Raw genomic sequence first — 16,292 nt, forward strand, 5'->3', positions numbered from 1 at the left:
CAAATCTCACATAGTAAGATTTCAAAATTAGGACATCAAGTTCTAACTTTTCATCATTTGTAACTTCCCTATCATGAAGCTTTTGGTAAACTGATTTTTTTCTTCTCTGAAATGATTTAAGGTCTAATATGGTATTACAAACTAAACACTTACATGCCCCCCTCATCCCTTCCCCTCATGTGATGGTATTAGGAGGTGGAGCCTTTGGGAGGCAGTTGGGGTTACATGAGGCAGTAGGACTGGAGTCCTCCTGACTGGGATTAGTGCCCTGTAAGCCTCATAAGAGAGCTTGCTCCCCCTCTCTGCTCCCTGCCATGTGAAGGCTACAGGAAGAGACGTGACCTTCTGCAACCCACAAGAGGACGGACATCAGAACCCAACTGTAGTGCCAACCTGATCTTGAATGTCCTGCCTCTGGAACTGTGAGAAGTAAACTTCTGTTGTCTACAAGCCACCCACCTGATCTACAGCATTTTTGTTCTAGCAGCCAAGCTAAAATATGCAGTATACATTTTTCTACTTTTCCAAATTATTCACTTATGGTATACTGCTTTTTCCCATTGTATGTGCTTTATTTATGTTTCATAAATTATTTTCTGTTACCATCCTTTAATGTATTTTTGTATTTCATTATTTAAATTAGGTTATAATTATAGCTGATTTCAGTATACTTAGTAAGGCATGGAGTTAAACAGTTTTTCATTGCAATATTCCTTGTAACTAGAGCAAAATCATTCTAAATACAGTCTTTTTAAATGGGTATCCATTGCTAATATTATCTGCTCTGCAATACAGTTATTAATGGGACATTCATTGTGCTTTCATTACATGGCCACACATCCTCAGTCTTTCAATGTCCTTCACTCATTTTCCTAACCTAGTGCCTTGAACATAATTCAGTAAGCATTCACAGTTTCTGTACCATTATAAATTATATATTTTCAAGAAGTTTGACCAATATAATACATATTATACACAATTTATTTGTATATACCACATCTCAAAATCACAATCAGAGCTACTTTACATGTTAAATATATACAAATGCTTAAGAAAATACCTTTTCTCCAAGTAATTAGAATTGTGAAATTATTATCACATACTACATAACTCAAACTCTAACTCTAGATATTTCAATGTTATTTTGTATTGAGTTATTACTGGAAATATGACATGCATAAGTGCTTATATTAGGCTATTCAGCCTATGTTAATTATTCTATGAACAATATGAAATAACAATGAGGTAGATTTTTAACTTTTAAATATTTAAATAATATTCAGCTACATTTTTCTAATATTTATAGTATTCTAATTCATTTTATAAAATGCAATTATATATTATCTTAAGGAGATACTTTAATAAAAGAATCAAAATGACACTTTCATGTATCAGAAATTAACATGAGCATATCATTATCAGGAAAAAAACAAACTACTAATATTTTAAGTTAGCTTTTATCAGAATTATTTCCAATTTTCTAAAACCTTTCTCCCACATACTCAGAGGAATATTGTGAAATGTCCTCAATTTTGTAATCTTTTAAGCTTAGAAACAAAATTTGAGATTCCATCAACAGATGGTGAAGTTGGTTACAGATGTTTCTCTCCTTCTCAATAACTGTTGAAATGCACAAAAGAAAGGCAAATCAAAAATAAAAAAAGGAGTTAGCCAAATAAGCAGGAACAAAACAGCATTCTGTGAATTTTGAAAACAATATAAAGTAGATAAAAAATAATGCTCTGACACAGATCAGCAAGGCTCCTAACCTTAGCACTGAAAAGAAAAGGAAGTATTGCATGATAAAGGAAGGCAGATAGACAAACATTCAGAATTGTCAGAAAGTCCTTACCTATTCAAAAAAGTAGAATTGGGGCGCCAGGGGGGAATAATGAAAAAGCATGCTCTTTCTTCTGTATGACGTTTGTCCTGGGTTCTTGTGGGCACAGTTAATGAAAATACCTGCTGAAAAGAGTCATGTCACACAGGCAGTGTGAACAAACACAGAGTTGCCCCTGACAGAAGTGGAGGCACCAGGCTCCACGTATCCACTCATTCATTCATCTACTTGACACACCTTCACTGCATACTTGCTATGCAATGGTAACTGCAAGACAACTACAATGCCAGAAGTGAGCTAGCACTTCTTATGATGAAGTTTAATTCTAGTGGGTGATGTGACGGAGGGTAACTAGGGTGAGAGAATGACACCATTAGGTAGGGTGGTGGGGCCCCTCTGACACAGTACTGTTTGAATCTGCCTGGGATGAAAGACCCAGTGGAGCGAAAGTCAGGAGACAGAGCGATCCAAGCAGAGGCACAGGGAGAACGAGGACCTGAGGGGAAGAGAAGTTCATCATGTTTCCTGACTAGACTGATGATGAACAAGAATAAGACAGAAAGATTAAATAGGGGAAAGAGGCCAGATCATACCCTACCACAGCAGACCAGATTTCACTGGAAGTGGAACTTGATGACATGAAATACTTAAAACTGAAAGTTATATGATGTGCTTTGCATATTTAAAAGGTCATTTTGTAGGCTGTGTGGAAAACAGGGTTCAGAATAAAAAGACAAAGCAGCAAAATGTCAGTTTGGAAGCTATTCCATAAATCCACATGAGTGAGGATGATGGGCAGCAAGTTGTTGGTACTGGCTATGGAAGCAGTTGATGGACAAGGGTACTAAGTGATGAATAAGGAATTTAGTGTGTAGAAGGTAAAAAAAGATAGGGTGTGATCTGAAATCCAGATTCTACCTTCAAGGACATAAAAGAATTTCTTTCTCTGTGAAGAGGACCTGAAACAGGATGTTGAAGTGCAGAAGAGAGCACGGAGTTCAAGTGCTGCATCAGGGGTATGCAGGGTCCCATTCACAGAGGCTGCCACAGAAGCCAAGGGTGCTGATCCCTTCTCTGTTGGCTCTTTTAAAAGCCAGAAGGAGACAATAAAGCCAAAGACCATCCAAGAACACACTCTCCCATAAGACTAGATTTTTAAGACTTCATGGTCAGTAGAGGTGGCAGAGGAGTACACCATACCAGGCATGGTGGCAGTGGCGGATGTGGTGTCTCCTCAGCTTGCTTCCCAAGCTGTCCCTGTCACAGGGACAGGGTGTTTTCTTCAGACTTTGCACCTTTCTGGAGATTCCTTGGATCCTGTTTATTCCTTTGCTATTTTCTTCCTGCATTTCTCAAAATACATGAACCGTTAATATACTTTAAGTAAACTGGGTTTTACTTGTTACCCATGTTATTTTTGTTGCTGCCATTGTTCACAATGAAATAACCAACCGATATTCAACAAGCAAGGATGGATAGTGCCCTAAAGTAGAAAATCCAGCGATAAGAATATAAAGTAAAGAAAAAGATAAAGTAGGAAATATGTAAGGGTCAGAAGCTAAGATCACCTGAAAACTTGAGACATTTCTGGAAAAGGAGTAATGGCCTACTAGACTGGCCCTTTAGTTAACACATACTAATTAAAACATTGGGAAGTGGCATATTAAGTAATGAATAAATAGATGTCTAAATAAATGAAAAAGACTACAGAAAAGAATACAGAAATATAACTGAACACAAATGGAAACTTGATAGCACTGCCTTCCATATTAGTGGAAAAAATACCTACTCTATGCAATAGGATATAAAATTATCTTTCCACCTAAAGTAAGATAAAATTATATTAAATATCATTCCATTCACAGGTATGAGTTGTAGGTGACCTAAAATTAAAAACAGAAACAAAAATAAAACTCTGTTTATTATGATTCATTAATTTAAAATTGGTTATACAGAATGATAATGGAAACAAAGTTAAATAACAAACCACAGAGATTGAGTACATATTTACAACATAATGAATAAAAATTAAAAAAATGATAAACTATAATATGTAAATAATTAAGCTATAAATATTTTTAAAACAAGCTAATTATATAAACAGAAAATTCTAAGGTAACACAAGCATATGCAAATATATTCAACCTATTTTTTGGGAAAATGCAAATTAATGCAATAATAAAACACCTTTTTATGGAGCCAAATGTGACAATACCAGTTGGTGGTAATATTGTATTTAAACTCTAATTCTTACACGCTGCTAGGTGGAGTATGAATTTTTACAACCACATTGAAGAACAACTTTGCAGTATGCAGAAAATTAAACTACCCTGTTAATGGAATATATAGAAATGTATGGAATATATAAAAATATGTATCCAAGAGGAACATCTTGTTCAAAAGTGTACAAAATATTTATTGCCACTCATGGAGACTGTTTATAGTAGTGTTGTTTATAAGAATGAAAAACTGAGAACATAAATATTCATTCATGAGGATATAGATAAATAAGAGCAGCAAAAATAATTGCTTTTCTAAATATTTTACTTGTATTTAAGTTATTCAGTCTTCATAAAAACACTAAGAAGAAAGTTGTGTCCTGGCTGGTGTGACTCAGTGAATTGAGTGCTGACCTGTGAACCAAAGGGTCACTAGTTACATCCCCAGTCAGGGCACATGCCTGGGTTGGGGGCCAGGTCCCCGGTGTGGGGCACCTAAGAGGCAACCACACATTGATGTTTCTCTCCCTCTCTTTCCCCTTCCCTTCTCTCTAAAAATAAATAAATAAAATAAAATAAAAATGTTGAACACTGATATATTGGGGTTGTATGTCACAGAAATATGCTCTGGCCTATCTTGAATAATAAAACTACCTTAATGTTTTCTCATTTTCAGTTTTTATCCTGCTTCTGCCTCATGTACTGGACTTTCTTCCTAATACTTACCACACTTATCTAATGGTTTGTTTGTTGAAGCCTAATGCCTGATTAGAATGCAAGTTTCATAAGGGTTTGAAGTGCGTCTGCATTGTTTACCAGTGGATCACCAACTTTAAATACGGTTATCACAAAGTACTTACTTCTTCTTTTCCCCTGAATGAAAGAATACACAATGGGTGGAAAAATCTGGAATGCAATTCTTTAGAATATTTCTATTTGTGTAGCTATTTTTAATTAAGTTTTTTTGTTTTTGTTTTTTCTTACCTAGAATCTCCAGTCCTTGCAATTTTCATAAATGGAGTCAATTTCTTGCAGTTCAGCTGAGTCCTTCCAATGTGGCCCAATGTGAATAATTTATTTTGTTCCACTTAAGCAGTTTTTTAAGACCACTAGTTAACCATATGCTATGGTTTGAATGTTTGTGTCCCCCAAATTCATATGTTGAAATCCTAACCCCTAAAGAAGATGGTATTAGGAGGTAAAGACTTTAGGAAAGGCTTGGGCCATGAGGGTGTGGTGTTCATGAATGGGAATAATGCCTTATAAAAGAGACTCCAGAGAGACCCCTCGCCCCTCCCACCATGTAAGAACACAGCAAAGGAGGTGCCAGCTATGAGCCAGGGAAGGGCTCCCACCAGAACATTATCATGCTGGCACCTTGATCTTGGACTTCCAGTGTCCAGACGTATGAGAAATGCATTTCTGTTATTAATAAGCTACTTAGTCTGTGGCATTTTGTTATAGCAGCAAAGAATTATATAAATGATTAGTCAAATTAGTTCACCATATATTAAATATTACCTTGTTCTATGATACACAGAATATGACAACAACTGAGTAGGAAATTTTGTTCTGATAATTTTTGTTTACAAATATGTAGGACATATGACTAAGAAAGACACTATATCTTTGTTATTAAACTAGCTGTAAACCACGCAGTCTTGGAATTTCATGTGTCTACTCACGCTAAATCAAATTTTCACTGCAAATCAATCCATTATTAAAACAAACAACAAATAATTTTCTTATAAATCAATTTCTAGTATGTATACTAGTAAATACTGTGTTTTAGCTTACTTTATCTTAAATCTTTTAAGAAGCATTTCATAAAACTGACATTTCCCCCCCTGTATTATTGCTAGACTCTTATACTATCTTCAATTTTAATAATTCATTACTTGACAGTGTTTTAAAGTAGATCCCTGGCAAAGCAAAAGTTTCTCTTATCTTTTTTTGGTCAGTCACTACATAATATACCTTCAAGAATTATTTAGTTTTAATCCATACCAATCTTAGACAGCTCTATTTAATGTGAAGTACTGTACAAGGCCATTAAACTAATAGTAGAATAAAATGCAATTATAATTAATCATGTAGGTTTTCTTTGAATATTACATCTTTGCTTAATTGTCTTTTATAAAATATTTCAGTCCATATTTCAAGAATAAATGATAAACTCATAGTTTATAATTTTCTTTATTATTTTTAATAAAGTCAGTGATCATTTATAAAATAGGCCATTAGATTAAAACTCAAATTAGTAGCAGTCTGTTCATTTGCAATGGCTGGACATTATTAATCAGTTGATGAATTTTTGTCCTTTATATTTAAAAAAATGTATTTTCTGCCCTTTTGGCTTATAACAATATACACATTTCAAAGAGTATTTTCTGTAATAAGATTGAATCAGCAATTTTTTCTCTAAAATTGTACAGTTAATTTATGACATGCCATAAATGTTTTAGTTCATATAATATAAATATCAGCACTTGAAAATATCCCTGCTTTTTGAAGTAATTTATACCCTCACCCTCACCTCTTACAACTCTGTGTTAAGTCCATCAGGAGGAATGAGCCAGAAAATTATATTTAGTTCTTTCTTCCTGTGTGTGTGATCTTAGGAGTTTACCTTTTATGAGAAAAATGTGAATCCTAGTTTTGTCATTTAGAAAGTAAGAGACTAGGTTACATGGTTCTTCTCCTGTTTTGATTTAGTGATTAAACTACTAAGTTATACTCTTTTTTCACTAAAATGTGAATCATGATATATAAATGAAGGTGCACTTTTTTTCTGACTTTGAGAATACTTCCCATTATAATTATGTCTTCATCTGTACAATAAAACTAAACAATGCTAAGTAACAGGTTGCCCTGTGTTATAGAACAATATATCTATCATGGAATTGTAGTGATATCATAAAACATAAAAGCATGTTTTATTTTTATATACTCACCATGACACAAAGATTAAATTATAGCTCCATAACTCACTTTTTCTGGCTTACATCATTTAAGCAACATGCAATTATCAATTTTGACTTCCTTTGTAACTTTTTATGTGGGAGTTCTATAAATATATAAAAAATAAAAAATTCCTATTCATCTGTCAAAATTTACAAGGCACACAAAATAAATATGTGCCAACGAGAGGGAGTAAGAATGGTTGATAGGCTCAAAAAAAAGATATAAGAAGCCTAACTTGAATTCATGGCTACACAAATATCTTTAGTAGTTCCATTCCCATTATATCCACTAGAATCTCAAAGCATTTGGCTTCAAACTATAGTGAGAATCAGACATTTTTGAAGAGAAATTAATGAGTTATACAGATTCCACTTTAGAAATCTGAGTTTCCTCTAGGGCACATCACAACACACACAGAGAAAATAATAATGCCATTCAACAGCAACATCTAGAAGCCACTGGAGATATTTATCAATCTCAATTACCCACTGGTGATTACTTACTTCCTGATAAAGAAATGTGAAGGCTACTACAAGCAACGTGAAATTCATTTGGAAGTCATTTACGCCAGGTCAAGTGTCTTGAATCAACTGTAAATTCAGCTTAGGTTTAAACTGAAATACCGGTTGCATAAGAAAACTGTTCTAGAAATAAACTCATTTTTTAGCTTCTAGAATTATTTTTTGAAGTCTCAAAGACAAATGGACTGATATCTTTATTTTTGCTCACTCATTCCTAAGTGGCTAACTTCAACAATTGACTAAACCTTCAAGAAACTGATACACTCATCCTTAAAACAGCAGTAAATAACTCCTACATCACATAATGTACTCTAACCAAATTTACAAATGCGTCAGCATCATTAGTCATAGTTAAATGTTTAATAAACACACTTTTTATGAATGATATATTTCACGGCTTTCTCACATCAAAATTAACTATATCAAAACTAAGAATATCCATTCATCAGAACATAGTATTAAGAGACTGAAAATAAATTTATTAGCTGGGAAAGATGGTTATAATACGTACATCCAACAAAGCACTTAAATAAGTGAAAGTAGACAGAACCAACACCCAACTCCAAATTGTACAAAGTTCTAGAAAAGATACATCAAAACTTTAAAAAGGGAACACTCAAAGAGGAATTAAACATATGAAAATGTTCTCAACATCTTTGGTGTTCAGAGTATTGCCAATTAAAACCACCAAGAGATATCAAAGGCACCATCTGGCCAGAAAATAACACTTGTTAGCAACAAACAACAAGTGGAAGTCTCATATGCTTGTGGTGGATTAATAAATCCACATAAAATAGTTCATTATTATCTAATATAGTTAAAAATATGCATACACTGTAACCAACAATTCCAAGTCTAGGTATTTATTCAACAAAAAATGTATACATATACTCACATGACACATACATTAAAAGACATAGTAGCAGTATTTATAATAGTAAAAATTAAAACTACCTAAATGCATATCAATAAAATAAAGTATAATATATTCTCACAATGAAATACTATATAACAAGTATGAAGAAATTTGAACTCTATCCATCAACAGTAGATAAATCTGAAAAACAGTACTTTGAGTGAAAAAAATCAGGTGCAGAGTTTTATATTGTGTGACATTTTATGCAGATCAAAAATATGCAAAATTAATCTATAATTTTAGAAAACTAGACATTAGTTACAAATGAGGGACCATGAAGGGAGATTTAAAGGGGGCTTCAGGGATCAAGGTAAAATCACTCGATTGAACTACATACAGGGTAAATTTTCAGTTTCTGAGCATTAAGTGCACCTTACACTATGATTTGTGTACGGTTCTGTTTTATTTTTTAAGAAATGTATGTATAACAATTGAAATAAATGGATTTAAATATTTTTGAACAAAAATTAGAGTGTTGTCAAATACAATAGAGTAGAAAAGACTGTAATTTTAAAAACATGACACTCTCATAAGGATACACAAATAGACCAATGACAAAGAACAGAGAGCCCCAAGACAGTTTTAGGAAAAAAAAAACTTGATATAACCAAAATTTTATTGCAAATGAATAAGGATAAATGAGCTGTGTGATTGCTTTTGCTTTGTTTTTAGATAACCCATTAACATAAAGAACTGATTTGATCCCAGTCTTATTGGTCCAAATGGATAAAAGAAAATAAAATGAAAAGTAAAATTGTAAATCTAATGAAAGAAAATATTACAGAATATATTCATAGCCTAAAGATGACAAGTTATTCTCAAAACACCCAAAAATGTAAAAACGTGGTATTGACAAAGATTCTGTCCTTGACAAAACTTTTCTCAGGCTTCTCTGAACTCTCTTACCTGTCTTTGCATTGCCAGTTGCTATGTAGTTTTAGTGAGAATCTTGCACTCTCAATATCTGTTCACCTTAGACACCTGATTAAAGTCCTCTTTCATACCACCCAAGGTGATATCTAATTACCCTGGCATGCCTCTAGCAAGAATCCTGTGAAGTTTATTTAGCTAGAAACCCCTCTTACCCCTGATGCTTTCTTTCAGTAATTTTTCTATCCCCCACCCCCCTACCCTGCTCCTGGGCAATATTTCCCCAGTTTTCCTTGTTGTATTCAGAATTGATCCCAGTTTTATAATGAAGTCTCTTTGTCTTTATTGAAATAGTTCCTGAAAAAATCTGTTTTGAATTTCTATAAGTACTGTGTAGCTCTGGTTTTTCTTTGACAGTGTGATTAATTGTATCTTGTTAAAATTTGGTTGATGGAAAAAATGGCACATGACAGATTGAGGAAATGTATTTGCACCATTGAAAATTAAATAAAAACAAATCCAGAATATTCAGTGACATCCTAAAATCAACAAGAAAATAAACTGAAAAAAATATGCAAGAAAGGTAAACAGAATGGAAACCCAAGCAGGTTATTATATAAAAAGAGGTATGCATACTCAGTAATAAGAGAAATGAAAACTAAACCAACATAGATACTAGATACTATTCAAGAGATTAGTAAAAGTTTCAAAATTTGGTAATGTTAATCACTGGAATGAAGATCAGAGAAATAAAAAACAAGTCAGCCCTGCAGAGAACTATCTGGAAGTGCTTGGGCAAATTGAGCGTTTCTATATCCTATAAAACAGCAATCCTTCTCTGAGGAATAAAATCGTGTGAAATGCTTGACAGGTCTCTAATGGGACCCACATTTAGTTGCTCATGGTTGCATTGCTTTTGTGATGAGAAAATGGAGGGAAGCTAGGTGTCCATCACCAGCAGAGGATATAAGTACAATGTAATTTATATAGGCCATGAACACTGCAGACAAAAAGCAGTGAACTAGATGCACACAATAATATAGATTAAAACTTGTTATTCAGGAAAAAAATAGAATGTCACTTTTGTACAGAAACATTAAAAATAAATTAATTAATAGTATGTAATATATAAAAATTACAAAGGAATATACATTAAATCAAGACTTGTAACAAGATAAATGGTGGATTTTGAGATGGTAGAGAGAGGAATTCGTTATAAAAAGAGAATGAAGAAACAAACAAAAAAATGAAACCCTCTAGTGACTGATAATAGTAGTTGTACGTGAATCAGACAAAAATTAACTCAAAAATGTTCATGTATATAAGAAGAAGACATTAATGTGATTGACCAGCCCTCCATGAAAGAAAAGCACTGAAAGACAATGCAGTAGAGGATAAATCTATTGTGAAAAAGAATTCTTTAGTCTTTCTGAAAGGATAGGTAACTTTAAGAATGAAAGGCTCACTTTGTCCCTGAGATTTTTCAAAGGTTCAGTTATATCACATAAGGGACTCCCCAAAATGGAATTTATTTATAAAAATTGTGTATTTATTCTTACATGTTTAAACTTCAGTTATCGTCAAAGTACTCTCTGTTTGATGCAATGCACCTATCGAGACATTTTTTCCACAAGTTTTTGAACTAGTCATTTTCGATGTCTTTTAGTGCCTCTGCTATTTTTGGTTTTGCCTTTTCCACTTCAGCAAAATGAGGACTTTTTAAATCTGGGAAAACAAAATAAAAATTGCTAAGGGTGAGATTAGGTGAATAGGAAGAGTGGGGAAAGAGGGTCATGCTGTTTTGGATCAAAAACTGCTGAACACTCAGCACAGTGTAGGCAGGTGTGCTTGTAAATCACCCATCACAAAATGGACAAATGTGTTGAAAGGCTCTTCAAAACACTTTACTGAAGCTGAATGCAACCTCTCACAATAGCTCTGGCTGGGAGTCTTCAAAAAAACTTCACTGAAGCCAAATGCAACCTCTCATAACAACACCAGCTAGTACACTGATACGAATAGGTTCCTAGAACACTCACCTAGCAGGGAAAGCCTGTACTACAAGGAGCCCACCTTCCAGAAGATAATTCTTTTTTATAGGTCCACCCTCATACATACACCCACACAGACACACACACGCACACACACGCATATACACACACACATATATATATGTATATACACACACACTATATATATATGAATGAAGAGCACAAGGCACCAAAATTATTATACTATAGGAGTAAATGTAGAAAAGATAGCAAGAGAAAGCTTAATGAATTAATACCTAAGTGCAGAAAATTTGTTACCTAACACATTTGAATCAATTTCTTCATTATTAGTACCATATTTTTCAGACTATAAGATGCACTTTTCCCCAAAAAACTTGGGAGGAAAAGGGGGGTGCATGTTATAGTCCAAATGTAGCCTTCCTTGCTCACTGGGGGGGGGGGGGCGGTGGCTTATGTTATTTATGTTATTAAATATTTTACCACATTTTTTGCTTCAAAATTTTTTTTCCTATTTTCCTCCTCTAAAACCTAGGTGCATCTTATGGTCCATAAAATTTGGGTAATTTATAAAACTTAATAGATTTATTTAAAACTTCACAAATTATTACTTCCCCACCCCCATTGTTAAACAGATCATCTATTAAGATTCACTCAGCTACAGAAATCTCAAGTATAATTTCGAATTTCTAAATGTTTTTAGGGGACAATTTGCTGAAATAAGATTGTCTGCCACTTAATACCAGCTTAGGACACAATCATTAAAGCAGTCGAAATTAAAACTTAAATCAACACTTATAAACCTATAGATAAATTATTCAAAATTTAAGCATGAAAAAGGCACATTAAATACATTCCATAATTTTTACTATAATATAACAAAAAATGAAAAATAATTTACCATCATCTTGTTTTAAATGAATGATAATTAAAAATAGCAAGTCAGAATCCAATCTACTTGAGTTCTAAATATTTGTTAAGATGTCTGTGGTAACATTAGAAAATATTAACATGCACAAAGCTGTACATTTGATGTATAAACCTTCACTATACCCTTAACTTTCTTTAATACTGTTTTTATTATAATTAAACATTATTCAAATAATAAATTAACTCAAGCCAAAAAGTGAAACTAGGTTTATGTGATTTTCATAGTATAGTAGTAAATTGTACATAAGGCGCTATGGCTTTAATTACAGTATGAACAAATTGGCCAAACTTGCCTTATAGAAAAGATCAAGCCGATACTTGAAAAGATAATGTATTTTGCTTTTCCTTTCGATACCAATTTATCTATGAGTGAAAGAGATCATAGCTACTACTTGCTTCAGTAGGCAGTATTGTATTTTATAAAATTAATAATTTACATAACTTCTGGTATTTTAAGCAATTTACAGAAAGAAAATAAACAAGTCTTAACTAATCCTCATTAACTCAAATAAAGCCCATTGTAGGATTTACCAGGGAAATTTTTTTAAAAGTCGAATCACATTAAACTGAATTATCATGACATAGTATAAAATAGATGTAACAATATATATGTAGTTTTAAAAAGCAGGCTTAGAAAACTATTTTTAATATTATTTTATTTGAATATTATGCTGATTTAATATAAAAATAAAAATATTATGTTAATATTAATTTGCAATCCAAGACTAACTTACATTTAAATAATTCTAACATTCAGTACTCTTAATTAACATATTTGATATCAGGTAGTTATTAAAAGACAAATGGTTGGAGTTATTGCTGGAAGGAGCTATGTACTATTGAGTTCAAGCACTATCTTTTTAATTTATCTTAAAGAGGGGGAAATAGGGAAGGAAAGAGAAAGAGAAACATTGCTTTGCCATTCTACCTTATTTATGCATCATTGTTTATCTTGTATGTGCCCAGACCAGCAATCAGACCCACAACCTTGGTGTATTAGGACAATGCTCTAACCAACTGAGCTACCTGGCCAGAGCCAGGAACTGTTATTTTTTTTAATTCTTAGAAAATAATCTCTGAGATTTGGCATGCTATATAAGCCTATTAAGAAGGCAATAAACACATAATTCTACATGAAGGAAGGGCTATAAACAGTTTTGTAGACTACCATACATAAAAAGATGGGGTAAGTTACAAAATCTTTTACATGAGGAACACCATTTCTCTGGTGTTTTAGGCAATCCAAAAATATATTCATATACTCACACAGTTGATGCATTAGATTTTGTTATAATTTAAAAAAAGGATAGAGTAAAAGCAAGGTCTTTAGCAGCAGGAATCAGATTGATACAAATAAAGTAAAAAATTTACAATAATAGAGCATAGCATATTTCTGGTCACACTTAAAAAATAGTAAGTCCTGTTTCATGGAGTGAATATTTGTGTCCCCTCAAAATTCATGTGCTAAGTTCTAACCCCCGGTGTGGATATATTTGGAGATAGGGCCTCTAAAAAATAATTGAGGTTAAGCAAGGTCAAAAGGATGATTTCTTAGTAAGACAGGACTAGTGCCCTTATCAGAACACACACACAAGAGCTCAAGAAAAACCATGTGAGGGCATAGAAAGAAGAGGGCCATCTACAAGCCAAAAAGAGAACCCTCACCCAAATCTCAATCTATTATAACCTTGATATTGGACTTCTAGTGTCTAGAATTGAGAAGAAATAAATTTCTGCTGTTTAAACTACCAATCTGTGGCACTTCGCTATAACAGCCTGAGTTGACTATTTGTCCAATTATGTGCTTCACGTTCATGAGAATCTGTATAATTAGCTAGATACCTCCATGTAACTTAAAAATAAATTCAAAATGTAACTCTATATTATAGAAGTTTTGGAAAAGTATTAAATATCTCAAATAAATTTTATTTAATATCCTTTTAAAAATAAGTTATTTAACTGGCATCCAGAAATTAGCAATCACCCACAAAACAAAAATTCTTTAAGTTTGAAAAAATAAATAATATTTGCCATCAGAAGCTTGCTGTGTATTTGGGTACACATGCACAAATTAAGAATCTTCCTAACTTTGGAGTTGTAAAAGTGAAATTTCTTTCCGTTCTCTTTTTAGTTTTTCTTTTCAGTTTTTCTTTTCTTTTTTGTAATGCAAAAGTCTTTAGAATGTCCTTTGCAGATATTGAAAAAACTATGAGAACTTTAACAAAAGGAGTAGCATGATGATAAATTGCACCTTAGGACTCCTCTGACTGACTGAAGCCTGGAGGGAGAGGGTGAACCCAAACCAAAGCCGAAGAGGCAAGGCAGAACCACACTAAAAACCGTGTGAGAGATAATGAAGGCCTGACACTAGGCAATTGCCATTGTAACGGAGAGGAGAGGGCAGCCTTAACACATATTTTGGTTTTAGAGTCCATTTAATTGACTGTGTACCTCAGTTTACTTTAGAGAAGAAATAAATAAAAATGAATGTTTATGGTTATTATGACTAGGGAAATTCTGGGACTGAAAAAAAATAAATGTTGATTATCGGTAGTTTCTGTAGGCCATAGTTCACATAGGTCATAAAGGGATGGATTCTATTTGCTTAACAAAATCTATGGCTCCTTTATAATACATGGAAATGAGACCTGCAAAAACCTCACTCATTCACAGGTCTGACAGATAATGTCGATTGTTACCTGAAGACCTACCTAGGATGGTCAGGGAAGAATACACACACTCTTGTCTGTCTATACAAGCTTATTTTTCTTACAGTATTTTAATTGTATTACAGTGGTAAGCTACCTTGGAGACAAAGAGACCTGTTTGGGAGCCAATTACCCTTTATTATCTAGCCTTGGAGATCAAGAAGCATCTTTCCATTGGTTTTAGTTACAAAGGTCAACTAAGATTTAAGATTATATCTCACCATTTGGTGGAAAAATGTCAACATTACAATGCAAAAAAAATACATTTGAAATATGAAAAAATGAAGGTGAGACCAGAAATTGATAAAACTCAAAAGAGAAAAATAATTTTTAAAAATTAACTAAGAGGTAGTTCTTTTAAAAATCAATTAAGTTGATAATCCTCTAGTTGCTGATATAAATTTCCAATATCAGAAAAGATTATTTTCCACACCTGGGCATCCAGCTCTCTAGTATGAATATGGATTCATAGTTAGTTAAAAATGGAGTGCAAAACAGAAATTCTAACAACTATTATATGGTAAGGAATACAGGAAACATACACACAATTTGTGAGAAGCTTATCTAATAACCTATGAGGCCTAATAAATATTAGAATACTAATTTGGGATTTGGATATTACAGATCCAATAGTTATAAAATAATAAAGAAATATTTGGAAAAATTAAACCTGTGATTTTGAAAACAGATGAACAGATGCTTTAAATAAGGTACCAAAGTTAACTAAAAAAGTAGATAATCTGAATAGCTCTAGATAATGTCCTTCTTAAAAAGGACATTAAAGGCATGGATTTCCCTAGAAATTCTCCCAAACATTGAAAGAAGAAATAATACAAAGTTCACAAAATTGTTTCCATGAAACATACAAACAAACAAAAAATCAGCATATCCACACTCACTTTGTCAAGTCAGAACAACACTGACAACACTACTAAAGACATTGCAAGCACGGTTAACTAAAGACCCGTATGTGTCATACCACAGACACAAACATTCTTCACAAAACCTTACCAAACTGAATCCAGCAGAAGGTATAAAGGAGAATAACAACAACAAAATAAGGTTGTTTCAGGAATGCCAAGGTGGTTGGTTCACCATTAGAAAAATCAGTCTGAGGTATCACAATAAATAGACACTAAAACATAAAAGCCATGTAATGATCTCAATAAATGAAAAAAATCATGATAAACAATCTCAGCAAACTAGGAAAAACAACTACTAAAGTGTCTAATAAAATCTTATGTATCACACAATGCACAATAGTTAAAACTCAATGGTTTCCCTCTAAACTCAGGCACATACAAAAGTATCCACT

This window comes from Phyllostomus discolor, chromosome 11, assembly GCF_004126475.2.
Source record: "Phyllostomus discolor isolate MPI-MPIP mPhyDis1 chromosome 11, mPhyDis1.pri.v3, whole genome shotgun sequence".
Lineage (NCBI taxonomy): Eukaryota > Metazoa > Chordata > Mammalia > Chiroptera > Phyllostomidae > Phyllostomus > Phyllostomus discolor.